A 20,824-nucleotide genomic window follows, 5' to 3' on the forward strand; every position below is an offset into this window, starting at 1 on the left:
GAGACAATACTGGTCTGTGATTGATTTTAGATGAGACACCTTTATAAAGATTTAACACATGGGTTCATGATGGCAGATTAATTTGTTGGGAATGGGAATACTAGCATGCCCCAACGCTGAGCCACACTAGCGTCATCAGATTCCAACTCTGATGCCTTTTCCTGAATTCTCCTACTATCTATTGTTTCATTGTAGACGACCATCCCCTGATTATGAGAGCCTTGGATGCCTCCATGTTATGAACTTTAAGATCCTAATTTGTAAAAAGCTGTTGCTCTGCCAAATATTCATAAAACTGGTGTGACCTTGATGAAGGATTATACATTTACCATCAACTGGTGCTACATTATTATATAGCACTTACTCTATCCTTCAAAAACTCGATGGGAAATTGATCTCATAACCAAAGACATGTTGGCTAGAAGTAAGAAGTTGTCAAAGAATACAACATCTGAGACATGTATAATCTTTTATAAGAAGACTACCAATCTACATTAGACACTCGTGGTCTGCACTCACTCCTCCAGAGGGGAATGGTGTCAAAAGCATCCAGAGGCAGTTACATTGGAGGGTGTTGTAAAATGTGCATGCTGGTTAGGTGACTGCACTCTTTGGACATTTTACTTCATCACAGTAAAGCAGATTGTGCTTCAATTCATAAACATGATTTATCTATGCATAAGATTGGGTTTCTGCTATGAATGTATGAGAGATGTGATTTTGTACTGCTTTACCTCAGTGTGGTGCCCTCGTCACCCCCTCCACGCCACTCAACTTCATCCCTCCAAGAAAGGTCAACCTTTCGGCTTCAGACTTCCAGCTGTCATCAGTTTTATATGCGTCAGTGTATCCAGGTCGTTGTTTTGTGCACTTTCCACATTGACATCGGAGATTTTTCACATCAGAGACCGGGTGAAAGCGCTGTGGCTCCCAGTCTGCACACCAGCTACTGATGTCAGTCTACCAAGGCACTTTTTTAGGTCTCGGCTAGCGTAGGCTGCACACATGTGCAGTCTCGCCAGCGAGACTTAATGACTCCGAGTAGCGAGGGTAAATCCTGCGCCTCTTCTCCATTGGCTGGCCTCCTAAACGGCGGCCAGCCATTGGAGAAGAGGTCTCAGTGTCGTCATTCTCTCGCTCTAAGCCCCGTCTTTTTCGGATTGGGGGCGTGTTTTTTCATTTTGGTCTTCTAGTGACGTCAGTCAAAAACACTCCCCCCCCCCCACCCCCCCCCACCCCCCCCCCTCATCGCTAAAGGACGGGGGGGCTTAGATTGAAAGAAGAACCATTTGTCTGTAAGCCCCGTCTTTTTCAGACTGGGGGGGTGCATTTTTGATTGTTGTTTACATCTTTGAAAACACGCCCCCCAATCTGAAAAGGACAGGGCTTATAGACCAATGGCGAGCGCTCGAGCGCTTGTTTTAAGGGTGACTGTGAATTAGCAAAGAGAGAGAGAGCGTGAGAGTGAGTGAGTGGGTGTGTGTGTGTGTGTGTGTGTGTGTGTTTTCTAATGTTTCAAGAAGTCTGCAGGTATGCTGTCAGCGAACCATGACAAAGAGAGTGTCATGCGCAAATCGGGCCCACCAGGAGAAGCCGAATGCCTCCCTGGTGTGCTACAACGCCAGGTTACTGCGGAGCTGGTTGTTGTGACAGTGATGTGAAAAACGTGATTTAAAAATGTCTAAGCTGTGGGAATTACCTCAGTTACGAGGAACCTGTGTTACAGACTACACAGGTTCCTCGTAACTGAGGTAATTCCCACAACTTGTGGTTTGTCTTTCTTGCACCTATTTTTTACACTAGTTTCTACTATTTTAACTTTCACGTCCTCGGGTCAGGGTGGGCCTTAGCGCGCCCATACCTCCGAGGTACACACAACACGGTCCTGAAGAATGCCCGGTAAATCATACACTTGGAAGGGCAGAAACATGTTGACCGCACTATAAAGTGGAAACTTCCATCATAATCTATGGTAGTTCACCCACACATCTTTTAACCATGTCGAGCTGACCAGTGAATACATTTTTTGTTTGGTACAGCTTAGACATTTTTAAATCACGTTTTTCACATCACTGTCACAACAACCAGCTCCGCAGTAACCTGGCGTTGTAGCACAGCAGGGAGGCATTCGGCTTCTCCTGGTGGGCCCGATGATGAAGCATGTCACCAACCAGGTTGGTGAGTGAGGGCTTCCATACAATCCCTAGGAGATTTCCAATGTGTTCTTAAAGGGATACCTCTTTCTAGTCTCTGCTTAGTATTCATACCCAATTCCCTTTGCGCATGACACTCTCTTTTTGTTTGATACATTTAACCCAGGGGGACCGAGAGTGTCTCTTGCACTCGCTCTCAAATTGTTTTCTAATAAGCGAACCATGACAGTCACAAAAGAACCTCCGGCTTCCGTCCATAATTTGATGCTGTTCCCGGACGCATGGTGAGGCCCAGGGTGGGTAGGCCTAGCCCAGCCCATGGCTCTCGCTACTTTCTTCTATTTTTCTGTCATTGCAGCTTGTGTGGGATGAGATGAGGCGAAACGGTTAAGCCTGCTCGCCCCCCCGGCAGTGTGTAGCGTGATCCCTACCTCCCACAACAGGTTAGTTCAGTTTCCTGAGTCTGCTGTGCACACAGCACACTTTTGCAGCGCCCCGCCCTCCTGGGGATGCGCAGACATGGCTCCGGCCGCTCTATGACACTGTCGGATGGCTCTCCTGTTCGCGTTTCTGATGGACCTGGTGGGGGTGGCCTCTCTCCTGGTGGTCATCTTCGCCCAGCTGCAGATCAACGGGAGGGACTTTGGCTACTTGCTGATCTACACCGGCGCCATTCTGGTGTTCCTGAGCCTCATTGGCTGGATCTTCTGGTACACAGGCAATATCGAGATTTCCCTGGAGGAGCGGGAGCAAGACTATGTCATCAAAGGGGGCACACTCTACCACCTGGCCCGCAAGATCTCCCGCCGCCTCTCTCGCCGTAGTGGCAAGCCAGGGGGAGGTGAAAGGAAGAAGGGAGGGCCTCACAGGGGTATCGGAGGTGCGGGTGCGGCGGGGGAGGACCGCCTGCAGCTGCCCCGCACCAAGGAGAAGAAGAGGCGTCCCCGAGGGGGTCCCCGGCCTGACCTGTTGGGGTAAGTCGAAGGCTTAGCCCCACTGCTGGCAACAACAGAGTTAATTTTGATGGGTGGAAGTCAGTCTGATCAATAGCCACGGTAGGTGGCTTATGGACAGACTATTACCCCTTGCAATAACTCTTGACGGGTAGGATGATAATGTTAAAATGTAGTGAGTTTGTATGATTTGGGCCCACACTTGCCCATCTTATTTATGCACACAGGCCCTGTGTGGTGTCAGACTGTATTTACCTTTCCACCCCCAATTATGTAGTCCGACTGTTTCAAGTCACATTAATCAAGACTAGAACTCCCAGAATGCATTGGGGTGTAAATAAATACATGAATGGGTGGGAAAGATGGGGGGTGCATCCTCTGACCTGGAATCCTGGCTAACCACTCACGAGACTAGGGTGCGCCAAACCACCTGTTGCGTTAGAATCGAAAGTTGCAGGCGTTTACTCATTCGGCCACTGCATGCGTGCAATGCCCTGGGGAGAACCTCGCTGACTCCTTACTGTGGATATTGCAATAGGCTGGGATCACAAGCGGTGAGATCACACCTCGGCTCAACCGTCGATGCCTGGTGTGATCCTAGCAGCGTCAGATGCTTGTATACCCGATAAGCATCTTCAATAGGAAGAAATGGGAGCAACATGGAATCCACACACTGACAGAGTTGCTCAAAAATATCCTTAAACTGCGGGCATAACCGACGCTGTCAACCGCTTTATCTAGTGGGCTTTATTGTTGGTATTTTTTTTGCTCTGTTCAGATTTTCTGTTTAATTATCAGTAAAACGTCGATTTTTACATTTGAATAGACTTTAAAACAATTAATTTCTATCACGCGGAACTTTTCAACTAAAACGTAACCGGCAAACGAGCGCCATCTGCACCTACTCCCCCATTCAATCAATCAATCAAGAGTATTTGTAAAGAGCGCTACTCACCCGCTAGGGTCTCAAGGCGCTGGGGGGGGGGGGTGCTGCTACTACTCGAAAAGCCATGTCTTGAGTTGCTTCCTAAAGGAGAGCTGGTCTTGGGTGAGTCGTAGGTGGTTGGGCAGGGTGTTCCAGGTCTTGGCCGCCAGGTAGGTGAATGATCTTCCTCCGGTGGTGGTTCTGCGGATCCGTGGGATGGTTGCGAGGCTGGCAGAGCGGAGCTGGCGGGTTGGCGTGTAGAACGTGAGGCGGTTGTTGGGGTATTCAGGGCCCAAGTTGTGGAGAGCCTTGTGTGCATGTGCGAGGATTCTGAACGTGATCCTTTTGCTGACGGGGAGCCAGTGCAGGTCCCTCAGGTGGGCCGAGATGTGGCTGTGTCTGGGGATGTCCAAGACGAGTTGTGCTGAGGCGTTCTGGATGCGCTGGAGTCTTTTCTGTAGTTTGGCTGTGGTCCCAGCGTAGAGGGAGTTCCCGTAGTCCAGACGGCTGGTGATGAGGGCCTGGGTGACCGTTTTCCTGGATCCAGTGGAAGATCTTACGGAGCATGCGGAGAGTGTTGAAGCAGGATGAGGTAACGGCATTAACTTGCTTGGCCATCGTGAGGGAGGAGTCCAGAATGGAGCCCGGGTTGCATGCGTGGTCCTTGGGCTTGGGTGGGGGTCCCAGAGCAGGGGGCCACCAGGAGTCGTCCCAGGCGGAGATGGATGGGCCGAGGATGAGGACTTCCGTCTTGTCTGAGTTCAGTTTCAGGCGGCTGAGCTTCATCCAGTCTGCGATGTCTTTCATTCCGTCCTGGAAGCTGGCTCTGGCGGAGGTGGGGTCGTTGGTGAGGGAGAGGATCAGTTGGGCATCGTCGGCGTAGGAGATGATGTTTAGGTTGTGCTTGCGTGCGATGGCTGCGAGGGGGTTCATGTAGATGTTGAAGAGGGTGGGTCTGAGCGATGAGCCTTGAGGTATGCTGCAGATGATCTTGGTGGCTTCTGCGAGGAATGGCGGGGAGACTCTTTGGGTTCTGTCAGAGAGGAAGGAGGTGATCCATTCCAGGGCCTTTCCTTGGATCCCGGCGTGACGGAGGCGGGTTGTCAGGGAGCGGTGGCAGACCGTGTCGAACGCAGCCGAAAGGTCGAGCAGGATGAGGGCGGCGGTTTCTCCGTTGTCCAGCAGGGTCCGGATGTCGTCGGTGGCCGCAATGAGGGCGGTCTCGGTGCTGTGGTTCGCAGGGAATCCGGACTGCGATGGGTCAAGGGAGCCGTTAGTCTCCAGGAAGGCTGTCAGCTGTTTGTTGATGGTTTTCTCGATAACTTTTGCAGGGAAGGGGAGGAGCGAGATGGGGCGGAAGTTCTTGAGGTCTGAGGGGTCTGCGGTGGGTTTCTTCAAGACGGCGCTGATCTCTGCGTGCTTCCAGCTCTCCGGGAAGGTGGCGGATATGAAGGAGTTGTTGATGATGTCCCGAAGTTTGGGTGCGATGATGGAGTCAGCTTTGTTGAAGATGTCGTGTGGGCAGGGATCGACTGGGGAGCTCGAGTGGATGGTGTTCATCGTGTGGGTGGTATCTTCCGTGCTGACCTGAGTCCAGGCGCACATGGTGGTGGTGGGGGGTGTAGGTTCGGTGGTGGGGTACGTGTTCTGAGCAACGAAGCTGTCATGTATGTGTTCTGACCGACTTTTTCGGCCCTCCTTTAAGGGAGAATGATTGAAGGTGACTCCAGCCTATTACCCTCCTAGTGCAGGGATTAGAACTATAAATAAGGCCTATTTATAAGGCACAGTAGTGCACTTTCGTACCCTTTTCCTTAGATCAGGGCTTATAAACTTAAGTTAGGGGATAGATTCATTAGTATTAGTGATAATCCGTCCTTTTGCAAGAGTGTTAGTATACCTTCTATGGAGTTATGCTTATTCCGGGCCTTGTAGGCCTCAAACGGGAGAGACTCCATCTTGCCTTCTGCCCCGGCAGCTTGAGAGGCTTCTAGGTCAAGTGTAATGTTTTAGTTTCGAAGTGTTGTTCACTTGGAGAGAACCGGCTCAGGCTGGCCCTTATCGAAAGACTGTATTTTTCTCCACTCCGAAGACACAACATCAGGCCGGCCGGCTGGGAACGTGTCCTTGGTACGGAGAGGTACAAGAATTTGGTGGGCGGCAGGTTACTGGCCGTAACTTTCCATGAAGGGACAAGCTACCATATTAGCGAAAGTGTTAGGCAGTGAGTCAGTCAGTCTGTAGGCAGCAGCTAGCCGTTAGATCAATGCCATTAATTATTTCCAGGCAGACAGTCGCCATTTTGAAGTCCGAGAAAGATCATGAAGCTGATGCTCTCTGAGAAAGATTAAAGGAGAAGGAGAAGTAGCGCAGAGCGATCAGAGACAGAGAGAGACAGATAATAAAAAGGAAGGTTCCAGTGACTTGGAGGGAAGCCTAGGAGACAGAGCATAGCGGTGCAGACGTGTACTCGTGACTGCTGAGGTGTGATTCCGAGACGAGCCAAGGTACAGACGAGAAGGGAACCTAGATGACTGCCGAACCCCGACTTCACGTTAATAAGGTGACATCTGCCCCACATCTTATAATGTGCACATTCTAACCTTTCACTTTTCTTTGCAGGATATATGTTATAGTATAGTGTTGTGTTTATAATTATTGTAATAAAATCAGTGTTAGAAGTGGGCGGGGACGGAAGGGCACGGCGTGCCCCTACTTCTAAAAATTATGCTAGTCCGTTCCCCTACTTCTTGTTTTTGAAAGAGCGTACCCGGACTGTAGGAATAGGCACACTTTAAAATGACACCTTTTTTTCCACTAAAAGTGAATATTGACGAAGGCCTCTGCATGGCGCCCGACCTCCTCCCCTTCCCGCTGTGTGTAGGGGCCTGCAAAGTGAGACTGAAAGGGCCATCAGTGTAGCATAGCGCGAAAGCGGCTACCTCTGATGCCCCTGCTGCCATGAGCCCGTGATTCACACCTCATTTGTGAGGACGCTGCCTGCCCGCCCCCGCTGTGGCCTGTGACAATGGTCACATCAGGAATCTTTGGTGTCAAGCAGACTGACGGACGCCACCTGGGGGACTTTGTGACTTGCTATAAATCTGCTCTCCAGCCAGCCACTGAAAAGCGGACCCAGCCCTACCAGCCTCTCCTAGAAATTACTCTCCTTGCCTGCCCAGAGGTCCCCGACCCCTCCTTTACAGTTCTGCCCTTTTCTCTAAACCGGGGCCTGCATGAGGAGCCTGGGCTGCCTCTGAAGCTGAACACCACAAACATCAAGTAAGTGGGGGGAATAAAATACCTCTTGCATTTTGTTTAATAAACAGCAAATGTCAATTTTCTTATCTGCTGTTTTTTTATGTTCTTTTTTTTCAATGTGTCGTGCCCTGCACAGAAGCCAGTGCAGTTGGCGGCACCACCCATGTCCGGCTCACTGCGGGCATTTAAAATTCATACATGTCAAAAGGCCCGATTTGGACGGGAGACGCTCAACCTTTAAAGCCAAAACCAGCTTTATTTCTGCATCCTGCGGCCTCTGCTTTTGCAGAAGTCAATGGGGAAAATTCATTCTTCCATTTATTTTAAACAAATCTCCCTCTTTACTCTTCTAAAAGGTTGGCATTTTGCTCCACCGAAGGGCATCTATCCCGATCTGCCACTGCTCGCTGTGCTGCTGGTAGGGGCCCGACACTGCTGTCCCTGCCTATCTCAATCCAGACGTGCAGCTTAACCTGCAATTACAGTACCGAGGCTCTGCTGATGCTTTTCAAGTCTTTTTTATGCCCTCGCCCTATGTGCCCCCTGGGCAGTTTGCAGTCTATGGATGAAACGCCAGGAAGTGAGGGTGGTGAGTGAGGGCTGGATCTGGGTATACTAGAAGCATGGTAATGAGAAATACCAGGAAGTGAGGGGGAGCTAGGGAAGGACAGGATGTGGGTATGCTAGAAGCAGGGTAATGAGTGATGCCAGGAAGTGAGGGGGAGCGAGGGGAGGCCAGGATGTGGGCATGCTAGAAGCAGGGTAATGAGTGATGCCAGGAAGTGAGGGGGAGCGAGGGGAGGCCAGGATGTGGGTATGCTAGAAGCAGGGTAATGAGTGATGCCAGGAAGTGATGGGGAGCGAGGGGAGGGCAGAATGTGGGTATGCTAGAAGCAGGGTAATGAGTGATGCCAGGAAGTGAGGGGGAGCGAGGGGAGGCCAGGATGTGGGTATGCTAGAAACAGGGTAATGAGCATTGCCAGGAAATGAGGGTGGCGAGGGAGGGCTGGGCCCGAGTATACTAGAAGCAGGGTAATGATATGCCAGGAAGTGAGGGGGAGTGAGTGGAGAACTGGATGTAGGTATGCTAGAAGTAGGATAATTCCAGAGAGCATGGGTGGCGAGGGAGGGTTTGATATGGGTACGCTAGAAGCAGGGTAATAAGCGATGCGAGGAAGTAAGGGTGAACAAGTGGGTATGCTAGAAGCAAGGTAATGGGTGATACCAGGAAGTTTGGGTGGCGAGGGAGGGCTGGATCCAGGTATACTAGAAGTAGGGTAGTGAGTGATGCCAGGAAGTGAGGGGGAGCGAGGGAAGGCCGGGATGTGGATATGTTAGAACAAGTTTAATGAGTGTTGCCCGGAAGTGAGAGGGAGCGAGGGGAGGCCAGGATGTGGGTATGCTAGAAACAGGGTAATGAGCATTGCCAGGATGTGAGGGTGGCGAGGGAGGGCTGGGTCTGGGTGTGCTAGAAGCAGGGTAATGATATGCTAGGAAGTGAGGGTTAGCGATTGAAGTGCTGGGTGTAGGTATGCTAGAAGCAGGGTAATTCCAGAGAGCATGGGTGGTGAGGAAGGGTTTGATGTGGTGACGCTAGAAGCAGATTAATGAGCGATGTGAGGGTGAACAATTGGGTATGCTAGAAGCAAGGTAATGGGTGATACCAGGAAGTTTGGGTGGGGAGGGTGGGCTGGAGTTGGGTACTCTAAATATAGGGTAATGAGCGATGCCGGGAGGTAAGGATGAGGGGGATTGCAGGATCTGGGTATGCTAGATGTTGGGTAATGAGGGATGCCAGGATACATAGGGGTGAAGAAAGGGCTGAATCTGGGTATGAAGAAGCATGGAAATGAGTGGTGCTAGGAAGTAAAGGTGGAACGAGGAGAAATGAACCATGTAAGCTAGAAGCAGGGGGAATGAATGATTCTAGGAAGTGGGGCTTCCGAAGGGAGGGCGAGATCCAACTATGACTAGACCTAGAGTAATAACCGATTCCGGGCAGTAAGGGTGGCGAGAGGAGGGTGGGACCTGGGTATTCTAGAGTAGGGCAACAATAAGCGGTGCAAGGAGGTAGAGGACGAGGGAAGGGCTGAACCTGTCTATGCTAGAAGCAGGGTAATGATGTCTAAAAAGTAAGGGTAGTGAGGGGATGGTTGGATCTGGGTATGCTAGAAGTAAGGTAATTTGGGATACCTTGAAGAAAGGTTAGCAAATAGGGTTTAACTCTAGTAATGCTATAAGCAAGGTAACTAGCAATGCCAGGAAGTAGCGATGACACCGGAAGGGCTGAATCACTCCTAGAACTACGGTAAAGAGCAATGCCAGGATGTAAGGGTGGTCAGAGGAAGGCTGTACCTGGGTATCCTCCAAGTTTTGTAGTGAGTGATTTTAGAAACTAAGCAGGACGAGATGATGGCTAAATAATATACTCCATCCACAGCAGTCGGGTTTCCGTCCCAAACATTCGACGGAAACAGCGCTGATAGAACTATCAGACACGATCAAACTGCTACAAGATCAGCGAAAAAATTCAATCCTCATTCTTCTTGACCTGACCGCGGCGTTTGACACCATTTCCCACTCCATCCTCATCAGTAGACTGATGAACATAGGGATCTCAGACTACGCTTTATCCTGGTTAAAATCATTCCTTGCTGACCGATCACAGACCGTCGCTCTGGGCCCTTTCCATTCAAAAGAGAAAACGATTTCCTCAGGCGTCCCGCAGGGTTCTATCCTAAGTCCCCTCCTTTTCAACATCTATCTCATCCCACTCCTGTCCTTGATTGAATCCTTTGGAATACCAGTAACCTCCTACGCCGATGACACTCAGCTCATCGTGCCCTTGGACGGTAACTCTACCAGCGCCGAACTCAACCTCAAGAATTGCCTAACGGAGGTCTTCCATTGGATGAACGCAAATCATTTGAAGTGTAATTCAAATAAAACGGAGATTCTCCCAATTGGAAAGAACACCTCCTTCTGCCCAGCCCTCTGGTGGCCAGACGACTCAGTCGCTCCCCCCCAAACTGTAACTACGGCCAGGAATCTAGGCGTCATTTTCGACTCAGATCTTTCCTTTGATCAACATGCTAAAACTGTAGCCGGTAAATGCTTCGGGATAATAAGATCTCTAAGGAAGTTCTTCAACTTTCTCCCTCTCGACGCCAGAAAGAGTGTAACAGTAGCCCTTATAATTTCACGATTAGACTACTGTAACGGCTTACTGGCAGGGGCAAAAAAGAGCACTCTCGCGAAACTTCAGAGCGTGCTCAATACAGCTGCTCGACTTGTACTCAAACTGCCCCGTAGAGCTTCCATCTCCGCAGCCCTTCGATCCTTACACTGGCTGCCTCTTCACAAGAGAATTTTATTCAAGATTCTAATCGTCGCCTTCAGAGCTTTCAATGAATCCGGTCCAAAATACCTGCACAGACGTTTTCCCCACTATACCCCCAGGCGATCTCTTCGTTCATCCCAGGACAACCTCATCCTTCCTGCAAAGTATAATCTGAAGACGAAAGGAGGTAAAACCTTAAGCTACCTGGCCACCAAAGCATGGAACAATCTGCCCAAACACCTCAGGCAACAAACGCAAGAAAAACCTTTTAGAAAGTTTCTGAAGACTTGGATCTTCAGCCTCCCCGATGACCTCACTAAAGCAGCCATCTAACCCCTCTCTGTCCTCAGACCGGTCATCAAGGATTCTTAGCGCCAAGATGCTCCTTCCGGAGCGAACGCTGCGCTCTACAAATACCCCTACAAATACAAAATACAAATGGCTAGATCTAAGTTTGGTAGATGCATGGCAATAAACTATAACATAAAGTAAAGGCAGTAAGGGAAGAGCTGAAGCTGGGTATGCTAGAAGCAAGGTAATGAGTGCCAGGAAGTAAGGGTGGTAATGGGAGGGCTGTATTTGGGTATGCTAGATGCATGGTAATGAGCAGTGCTAGAAAGTGAGGATGGTGAGGGGAGAGCTGGCTCCTGACATCCTAAAGGTAAAGTAATTAGCGTTGCCTTAAATAGGGGTGGCAACAGAATGGTTTGATCCTGGAGTGCTAGAAGTAGGGTAAAGGACATTGCCAGGTGACAGGAAGGAAATACCCTGTATGCAAGTAGTTGGGTAGTAAGCGAGGCCAGAACCTAAAGGTGACGAGATGAGGGTTGGATCTAAGTATGGTAGAAGCATACTAACGACTATGCCAGGGGCTAAGGGTGCAAGGGTAGGGCTGAACCTGGCTATTCCAGAAGCAGGATTTTGTTCAATGCCAGGAAGTGAGAGTGGGCGAAAGCAAAGCTGGATCTGGGTATGTTAGAAGCAGAGTAATGTGCGATGGCAGGAATTAAAATTGGGGAAGGCTAGATCTGGGGTGGCTGGAATCAGCGTTAAGAGTGAGGCCAAGATGTAGGTTGGTAAGAGGAGGGCTCAACCCTGCTATGCCAGAAGTACGGTAATGAGCGATGCCAGGAAGTAATGGTGGCAAAGAGAGGACAGAACATGGGTATGTATAAAGCAGGGTATTGATCGATGCCAGAATGACGGTGGGAAGGGGAGGCTCGATCTGGGGATGATACACGGGACCCTTGAGGCCAGTCCACCTCACCCATTGGTGCCTCCATTTTGCATTGCAAACTCACCAGGGATTTGCAATGCAGGAAGTGCCAATGAAAGAAACTGCATGGCTCGGAGACAAATGGCTTATGATTCCACTTATAAGCGTATTTGGAATATTCTGTGATTGGAAACATGTCCCACATTGTAAATGAATTAAATATAAACAACTTGTATATTAAACCTCAAATGAACATGTTTATTGATTGTTTGAATTAAATAACGTTATAAGCTGTAACTGGTCAGTGAAATGCCAAATGCACAAAAAATTGGTATGTTTTGCTATTTTTAGCCACAGCTCCGACTCCGCCCACTAATCCAATCCTCTGCTTATTCCCGCCCCCTGAGTCTCCGCCCACAGTTCCCCTACTGTTTTGTCCCCACTTCGACCACTGAATAAAATACCCCAGTTCTTAGTGAACAGACATGTGCCTTGTATTCTTGTTCAATCAGGGTAACCTGGTCTTCTAGTCAGACATCATTTTCATAAACGGATGTGAATCCCGGTCAGGTAAGAGGTGACTGAATAATGAGGGAGAGAGGGACCATTTGATACTGAGAGCAGAAGGTACATGATTCAATTTGGAAAGCTGTGCTGATTCAAGTTATTGTAGTATCATCCCGAGTAACCAATGAGAGATTCCTTCCAAAGGTATTCATAGGAAAGTGATCGTCGTTGGTAAGCGGCGTTAATGAGAACACCAGGTGGGAGACTGGTGATTAGATTCGCCGGATTGCGGATCGGGTTGTAAGTAAGCGAGCACTGGGAGGGAGACCAGTGTGTAGGTCCGCCGGATTGCGGACCGGATAAAAAGAGAGCACTGGGACTGCAGCTCAGTGTGTATGGCACGCCGGATTGCGTGTCGAGTGAGCACTGAGGGTGATCAGTGTGTATGGCACGCCGGATTGCGTCTCGAGTGAGCACTGAGGGTGATCAGTGTGTAATGGTACATAATAACTGCCCCAGGGTAGATTAGTCTGGGCCTAAGTGGCCGTGAGACTAGTTGGCATGAATGGGATATTGTAGAAAACCTATGCTTGTGTATTGCTATTTTCCCCATCCTTAGGTACGAGATGTACATACATATACATATACCCCTTGTAAATACGTTCTAAGGAGGGAGGTGATTACGTTCCGACTGGGTTGGAGGGGCTCTCAGGAGCTGATCCCATCTAGTTCGAGAATCCGGTCGTTACAGTATGTCGACGATCTTATGGTGAAAAAAGGTGGCCAGAGAGTTGCAAAGGTCTTGAGAAGGCGTGATGTCGTTGTTGCTGGGGTTGGGGGTGGAGAGCTCTTTAACGACGTTGAAGAGTTCCTTGCTGTTGTGGGTGTTGTTGTCCAGTCGTTCTCTGAAGGATGACCTTTTGGTGGTGCGGATCAGCTGGTGGTGTTTGTGGGTGGCGTTCTTGAGGGCTGTCATGTTGTCCGTTGATTGGTTGTGGCGCCAGGCTTTCTCGAGGTCACGGCAGAATTTCTTGGAGTCTTTGAGATCGTTGGTGAACCACGCAGCTTTCTTGCTGTTGAGGTTGCTGGGAGGGTTTTTCTGTGGAGCAAGGGTGTCGGCGCAGTCGGTGATCCACTGTGTGAGGTCGCAGGCTCCTTCGTTGGGGTCCGTGGTGTTGGTGGGAGGGTTAAGGCGCAAGGAGGTGGTGAGTTGGTCGGTGGTGATCTTGTTTCAGCATCTCCAGGGGGTTTGTTGAGGGCGGTGGTGGGTCGTTGTTTTCCTGAAGTTGAAGTGTACGCAACTGTGGTCGGTCCAGTGGAGCTCGGTGGTGTGGCTGAAGGACATGTGGTTGCTGGAGGAGAAGACTGGGTCGAGCGTGTGGCCAGCATAATGGGTGGGGGTGTTGACCAGTAGCTTGAATCCGAGGTTGTCTAGTAGGGCGGTGGTGTTGTCCTGGTCGTTCTCCAGGTGGAAATTGAGGTCTCCTAGGAGGATGTAGTCGGGGGAGGCGAGGGCGAGTGGGCTGATGAAGTCTGCGATGGACTCGCTGAAGTGGGAGCGTGGTCCCGGGGGTCTGTAGATTAGGGTTCCTCTGAGGGTGGTCTTGAGGTCGGTGTGAATCTGGAAGTGAAGGTGCTCTGCGGTGGCGAGGGTGTCGTCGGTGTTGGTCGTGATGCGGATAGTGTTTCTGTGGGCAATGGCGATGCCTCCTCCGGTCTGGTTGACGCGGTCCCTCTGGATGATCTTGTAGCTGTCTGGGATGGCAATGGCGATGTCGGGGGCTGAGGTGGCGTTCATCCGGGTTTCCGTGAAGAAGGCGACGTCTGGTGCCGTTTTGTCCAGGAGGTCCCATAGTTCGACTCTGTGCCTGTGGATGGAGCGGGTGTTGAGCAGGATGCACTTGAGGTGGTTGTTGTTAGCGGCTGTTTTGGCTGGCGCGGTGCAGGACAGAGTGCAGGTGAAGTAGCAGGCGTGGCAGGTGAAGGCTCCGTGGGTGCGTTTCGGGGTGGCTTGGTTGCAGGCTGGATGTCGGCCGGTGTGGAGTGCGTGGAGGGTGGCGGTGTCGTAGCTGTCGGGTTGGCTGGCTCTGGCGGGGTCCGGGGGTCCTGGCACTGGGCACGGTCCAGGCACGGACGGGCGTAGATAGGCTTGCCTTTGGTGCGCAATCGGCGTAAGCGCGGTCCCCGCCATTTATGGCGAAGTGGGAGGGAGGAGCAGCTGGGAGGCGGGAGCGGGGCGGCGAATCCGGAGCGGGAGACAGGAGAAGGGGGTGGGCCACAGGAGAGCAGCGGCGGGGAGCAGAGGGGGGTTGGAAAGAGTGGGAAGGCGGTGCGGGGGAGAGCGATGGCAAGCCTGGAGAGCGTGGGCAAGCCTGGGCAAGCCTGGGGAGCGAAGGCAAGCCTGGAGAGCAGGGGCCCTAAGGAGAGGCAGCAGCAAGAGGGCCAAGTAGGCCGCGGCAGCAGAATCCGGGCACATGGGGGCCGTGCGGTAGTAGAGTGACCGGGTAAAGGGTCACTAGAAATAAAACAATGTTGTATTTTCCCAAAAATTAACATACAGAATGGTTATTCTGAAACTATGCTATAATTATGGGTGAAGCATCACTAGGAGTATCTATGTCTGGTTCGCGCGGGCCTCGGGGCTTGGAGGGGGTGTTACAGGAAGTAGGCCCTAGCACTCTGTGCCCAGCTCTGGAAGATTCATCTTCCGTGCCAGTCAGGTTTCTTGGAGTCTCCACTCCCCATATTGAGTGCACGGAGTATAAATTCAAAACAGCTGTGATAAATATTGTCCCTCGCAGTGTTAGGGCCAGCACACACAGGGCTGCGATTCTGGTGGCCCCTCACCTTGGCGGCAGGGCTGCTGGTAGGACCTACCGCTTCCAACAGGCAGCTCATCTCCATAGTGGAGTGCTCCCTGGGAGCCCTCCTCTGGCTGACCAACTCTGGTCAGCCATCGGGGCTCCGAGCCTCCAGCTCCCTTCTCTTCCAGGAGACCCGGCACACAGCATCTATGCCACATACAGGCCCGCCATGGGTAAATGGGCACTTCGCAACATGCGTGAGCAGCTGCCTCAGATCCACTCTGGCATGAGCTCACCTTCTCACAGCCACACTAGGCCCCCACAGTTCAATCAGACTTGTTCTCGCTTATTTAGAATAAACTTTGGCAACGCGTCAGAGAAACAAGGACATCTCTGTATAACCTTATAAGAGGCTGAAAGCCTGAGTATGGGCAGCACACTAGTCACATCGTAGGCCATGTCCCAAAATGATATCGACCATCTGTCTAAAGTGTGGGCTGAGAGCCCAAACCTAGTGGGAGCTCAAGAGTGCCTGGTCTCACAGGCAAAAATTAGACCCTGAATAAAAACAAATGGCGTAGAATTGCAGTCATGAGACTATCTATTGCAATTTAATACCTTAAACGCCTGCTACACCCTGAAGGTGCTGCAGTAGCAGCAGCTCCCCTTGGTTTACTAGTATCAAAAGAGGTGCAACGGCCCAACAGGATAAAATTCAAGATGGTGCCTATGGCTTTGACTATAAATATGTCATTGACCTCAACACATTCTATAAAAACAAGCCTTTCCTTTCACCTCTCTAGCTGGACAAAGAGCACTGTCTTAATAATTTACATACAAAAGACACACTGGCGATGTGACTGTAGGGAGTACATCAGCATCAAGGCCCACTTTGTTTCATTATGGCTCTGTGTGTGTGTGTGGCTCTGTATGTGTGTGTGTGTGTGTCTCTGTATATATACATGTGTGTGTGTGTGTGTGTCTGGTGCTGTGTGTGTATGTGTGTGTGTGTGTGTATGATTCGCTCTGTGTGTGGCTGTGAGTCTGTGTGTGTGGGCCTGTGTGTGTGTGTGTGTGTGTGTGTGTGTGTGGCTCGCTCTGTGTGTGTGTGGCTCTGTGTGTGTGTGTGGCTCTGTGTGTGCGTGTGTGTGTGTGTGTGTGTGTGTTGTGTGTGGCATTTGCGAGAGATTAAGCTATTGGCATTGTAAATGACAATGCCATTTATTTGTCTGTTTTCAAAACCAACACATAAATAAATACATTGTCATTTACAATGCCAATAGCTCGAACTTTTGCAAAGGCGAGACCGTTGCATTGTAAATGCTTGTCTTTTCAGTGTGAAACTATTAGCAAGTAAATAACTAAATCTGCGTCCTACTGCCTGCCTTTCCTTCGGTGTCCCAGTGACCTTCCTTCAAAATACAATGGAAGGGCCTGCTTCCCCAGATGTGGGATGATTGCTGCTGTAAAAAAACACACAATACTGAGTCTGACTAGAAAGTGGCAGGCTTTTATCTGCTACTACTATAGATCCTTTCAGCGGAAATCTCGATTTTGTTCGCTTCATTCAGTCTCGGTTTGAGACCATTAATACTTCGTTTTGATTTCCTTTACATTACACTTCAATTTACCTTATTTTACCTAGCATGTTATGTTGCAGCACAACGCACTTTTTACTGGAGTGCTGTTACTATAGAGACCGAGGTCGAGGAGAACAAACTAAAGTTGCAAAAAGAACTCTTTCACCCCGTGGTTATAGGAGAGATGTTTTCTGTTGTGTTTATGTAAGCATTTTAGCGAGTTCTCTATTTGTAGAGAAATAGCTCCCTTTTCCGAATGCCGCCTCTCGAACAATCGCCCACTACAGACCTTGGAGAAGGTTTCTTTGTGTGATGATGCCGACTTGTCTTTTAAGATCTGTTGCGACATCTTTCACCGGATATCGGCCCCTTTAAAACCTATTGATAACGGGGCAGGAGTGCCTGTTGTCCTGGTAATAGGCTGCACTCTTAGTATTTGTCACAAGTTAGGATAAAATTCACTACCCTTTCATTTATTTTTTACTTGGCTGCATTGATTTCTGTTTTTTAATTGAGTTGATATTGTTAAAGGTCACACTCCTCTCTCCCCACCCCATTGGACACCAGCAGTGATGACCAAAGTTTCTCTCGATCCTCATTACACCTCAGCATGGTTCCCAGGACACCTGTACACCCAGGCTATACGTCCTGCTAGGAGGTGCCACGACCAGGCATTGATTTCCTTATCGAGGTTTATTTACACTTTCCTCTGTCCTCTTGGACAGTGGGCTCTTATATTGAAGTACCTCTGAGGTTCCGGCTTGAAAGATGATGATCTGTAAATTTAGTGTGATCGCAGAATATGTACATCGCCGTGTGTTCCTCGTTACTGCTCAGCATGAAAGCCATCATGCTTTGATCTTCATTGGAAACCTCCTCCTATGTCAGGCACAGACGCCCTATTGGAAGTGCACGTGGACAATTACTGCGCACCACCTCCTGGCGTCAAAGAGCACGTTGGTTTTCATTGTTAATGTAACAAAATATTTAGCAACAGTCAGAAAATATACTGAATGGAACTTTTTTCTTTTCAGACCTACATAATGGAGCAGATTGAATATGCACCAAAAAAAAAGCTTAAGTATATTTTTCTTAGCATGAAATTGCATTTTTTTTACAGTAACTTCCCAAATCAAGTGTGGATTAGGCTATCCATTTCATATAAGGAATTGAACTGTAAACAGGGCTTCAAGTGGGATGAAAAAAAGTGAGTGTCATTAAATGGGGTGGCCTATGTAATTAGGATCATGGCTTAAACACAAACAATTCATGTGAATCCTATAGCGTTTTTTGCCTCTGAGCCTTCGGTCATTGCACCCAGATCTATAACACAACAACTGGCATACACATAAAAGTAGTCTGTACTATTGGCTTTATCAACAGTTGATAGCTGTTTAAGATAAATGAGTAACAATGATTTTGTTATACATAATACTGAAAATGTTTCAATTCTGAAACGGACACTGTGAATTAAACATTACTGAATCCTGGGGGCGTGGCTTGGCCGGCTGCAAGATGGCCGCACCTTGAGTAGGCTCTGCTGGCCAAGCTGTTCAATCCGCCACGATCCTGCGAACCCTGGGTGAACTGAACCTCAGCTTCACCCTGCCTTGACTCCCTGCCTCTAGGGGCGACGATCGGTCCCCCTGCTGACTCCCGACGCCGCACTGAGATCTGCCGCCATTTCCAGTCCCAGTGTATGACTGGCGGCTGCACCGGGCTCTGGTGGAGATGGGAGTCTGCTGTTGCCAGCCTGCCGGGACAAGGACCTCCTGCTGATGACTGCCTGCTGCCTCTTCTCCCGGATGGGTCTTGCTGCTGCTGGGGGCATTCTGCGACGGGATTGAGGGCGTGGGCGTCTCACTGCAGGGCTGGGCCTCTCCTCCCGCTATCTGGTGCCAGCTGGTGCCTGAAGTGCTCTTAGCCTCCCGCAGCTTGTTTGGGGCACACGACGTGGGCGGCGTGCTCCCTGCGCTTCCCTGCTGCCTTTTGTCTCTGCGCGCATGGGCCCGCCAGGGTGCTCTCTTCTGGCGGCTGCGCTGGTTTAGGCCCTGCGCGCTGAGGGGCCTGCTTCCGCTATCCTGCACGCCATGCTCTCTGCATTGGCTCACACTAGCTTTCTTAACCAGCAGACCTGCTCTGGAGCCCTGCTTGCCTGCGGCTGTGTGTGGCGGCGCCCTCCTAATCTCCCAGCACTTCCACTCATAAGTGGGTATGCCTGTAGCTCTGGAGTCCGGAACTGCCCTGTTCGCATGGGGCCCTACTCCAACCGGCCTGCAGTAGAGGATTGCTTTCCCCTCCCGGGCCCATCTGACTCCGTCCATGTTCCGCTCCTTCACTCAATGTGCTGCAGGCGCCTGCTGCTGTCTCTCCAGCTACGACCCAGCCTGCAGGACCTGGCACCCCGCTTCCTTCTCCTTGGACCTATATGATCATCCTGGAGTCTGGTTGGACGCTGTTCATCGCCTGAGACCTTTCCTGCTCCGGCCTTCCCCTTGGGCCTTGTGACTGCTACATCCACTGGTGCTCATCCTCGGCCATAGCTCCTCTTGCTGGCTCCTGCCTCCTCCCAAGCCGCACTTCTGCTTCCAGCTCCTCGGCAGTTTGTGTGGGACACAGCGGCCCGACCATGTGGAAGGCAGACTTCAAGCAGCCTAAGCTGGCCTTCGACCAACGCAGGCAGACATGACAGGATGGGGAAGCCCTGGACACTGGTGAGCCTTCAACCCAGCCCGAAGCCGGTCCGACCCGGGAGGACAACCTCAAAGCCATCATGCTAGATGTGAGGGCCACTGCCACTGGCATCACCACCCAGCTCGATCAATTATCCGCCCGTCTGGACACTGTCAAGGCCTGGGTGGGCTCGCACGACACACAACTACCCACATGGAGTCGAGGGTTTCCAATTTTGAAGAAGCTGCAACTCTAGATCACCATAAACGTCTCAAAATGGACAAGGTTCTAGAGATCATCAAGAACAAAGATTTGGAGGCGCGCTCCTGCAGAAGTAGTCTCTGCATCACAGGCATGCCCGAATCCTCCAACATCTCGCAAATGGAGGACTTTGTTGAGCAGCTTATTCTGAACCTATTTGGTGAGGTTCTTTTCCCTGTCTTAATCGTTGAGCGTGCCCATCGCTCTCTGGGTCCCCGGCCCGCTCCTAGTCTGCCTGCTCGTCCTATCATCGCCAAATTACTAAACTTTTGGGACCGAGATGCCGTTCTGTCGGCAGCTAGGGAGAAGGGTGACATTCACCATCAGGGGAACTCTATTTCCTTTTACCCTGATTATACGATGGCGGTGCACGCTGCCTGTCGTGAATTCCTCGCGGCCAAATGACTGCTGCAGAAACATGACGTCTCCTACTCCCTGGTGTACCCGGCCAAACTGTGAGGCAGGCAGGGCTCACGAGTGCACATCTTCATGGAGCCGAAGGCGGCACTGGCCAACCCAAAAAAGCTGGACAAACCATAGCGTTCCACACCTAACTGCTCCCAGATGGTTGCTGATGGCAATCTGAGTGACAATGACTGATGGTAGCCCACTCTCTTGGACTCCTGTTGCTTGTGCCTCATGGCACAGTGTTGCTTGTTGTGGCCGTAGCGCCCTCTGCTCTTGCAGCCATTCCTGCCCTCGCCCACATCTGACGCTCTTCTATTCCTCGGCATCTGGGCCCAGTGGTTTACCCTTGTCAAAGAGGTGATCGAGCGCGCAGGTCACCCGACTAGGGTCTTACCAATACTCGCCTGGGCCCATACTTCAGAAGGACTTCAATTTTATATACCTCAGACAGGTAACCCATGCTCTTACCAGCTTGTGTTTATACTAATTCCTATACCAGTAACTTACCAATCCTTGTCACTAGATACCTAAACACGATGAATCAGGAAGTTAAAATTAAAGAAAAGGCACTCAAAAATACCATGACATTTGCATTTATATAATAACCACAGACTCAGGGTAGGTTCAAACTCTTTATCTAATCATCATCATCATAAGCCACAGGTTAAATGCAATCAGACTATCAATAACCAAGATCAGAAACAGCGTATAGCTATGTATAAGATAGATTATGCCAATCATTT

The 20,824-nt window shown here is 50.4% G+C and overlaps 1 protein-coding gene and 1 pseudogene across 2 annotated transcripts in view; both read left to right on the plus strand.

Annotated features, from left to right (window-relative positions):
- The window catches only part of C1_1H12orf75 (chromosome 1_1 C12orf75 homolog), a 319,665-nt gene that overhangs the window by 132,679 nt on the left and 166,162 nt on the right, over positions 1 to 20,824 (plus strand). The window lies entirely within an intron of this gene.
- LOC147751289 (transmembrane protein 238 pseudogene) lies at positions 2,673 to 3,118 on the plus strand (annotated as a pseudogene).

This window comes from Lissotriton vulgaris, chromosome 1_1 (genome assembly GCF_964263255.1).
Source record: "Lissotriton vulgaris chromosome 1_1, aLisVul1.2, whole genome shotgun sequence".
NCBI lineage: Eukaryota > Metazoa > Chordata > Amphibia > Caudata > Salamandridae > Lissotriton > Lissotriton vulgaris.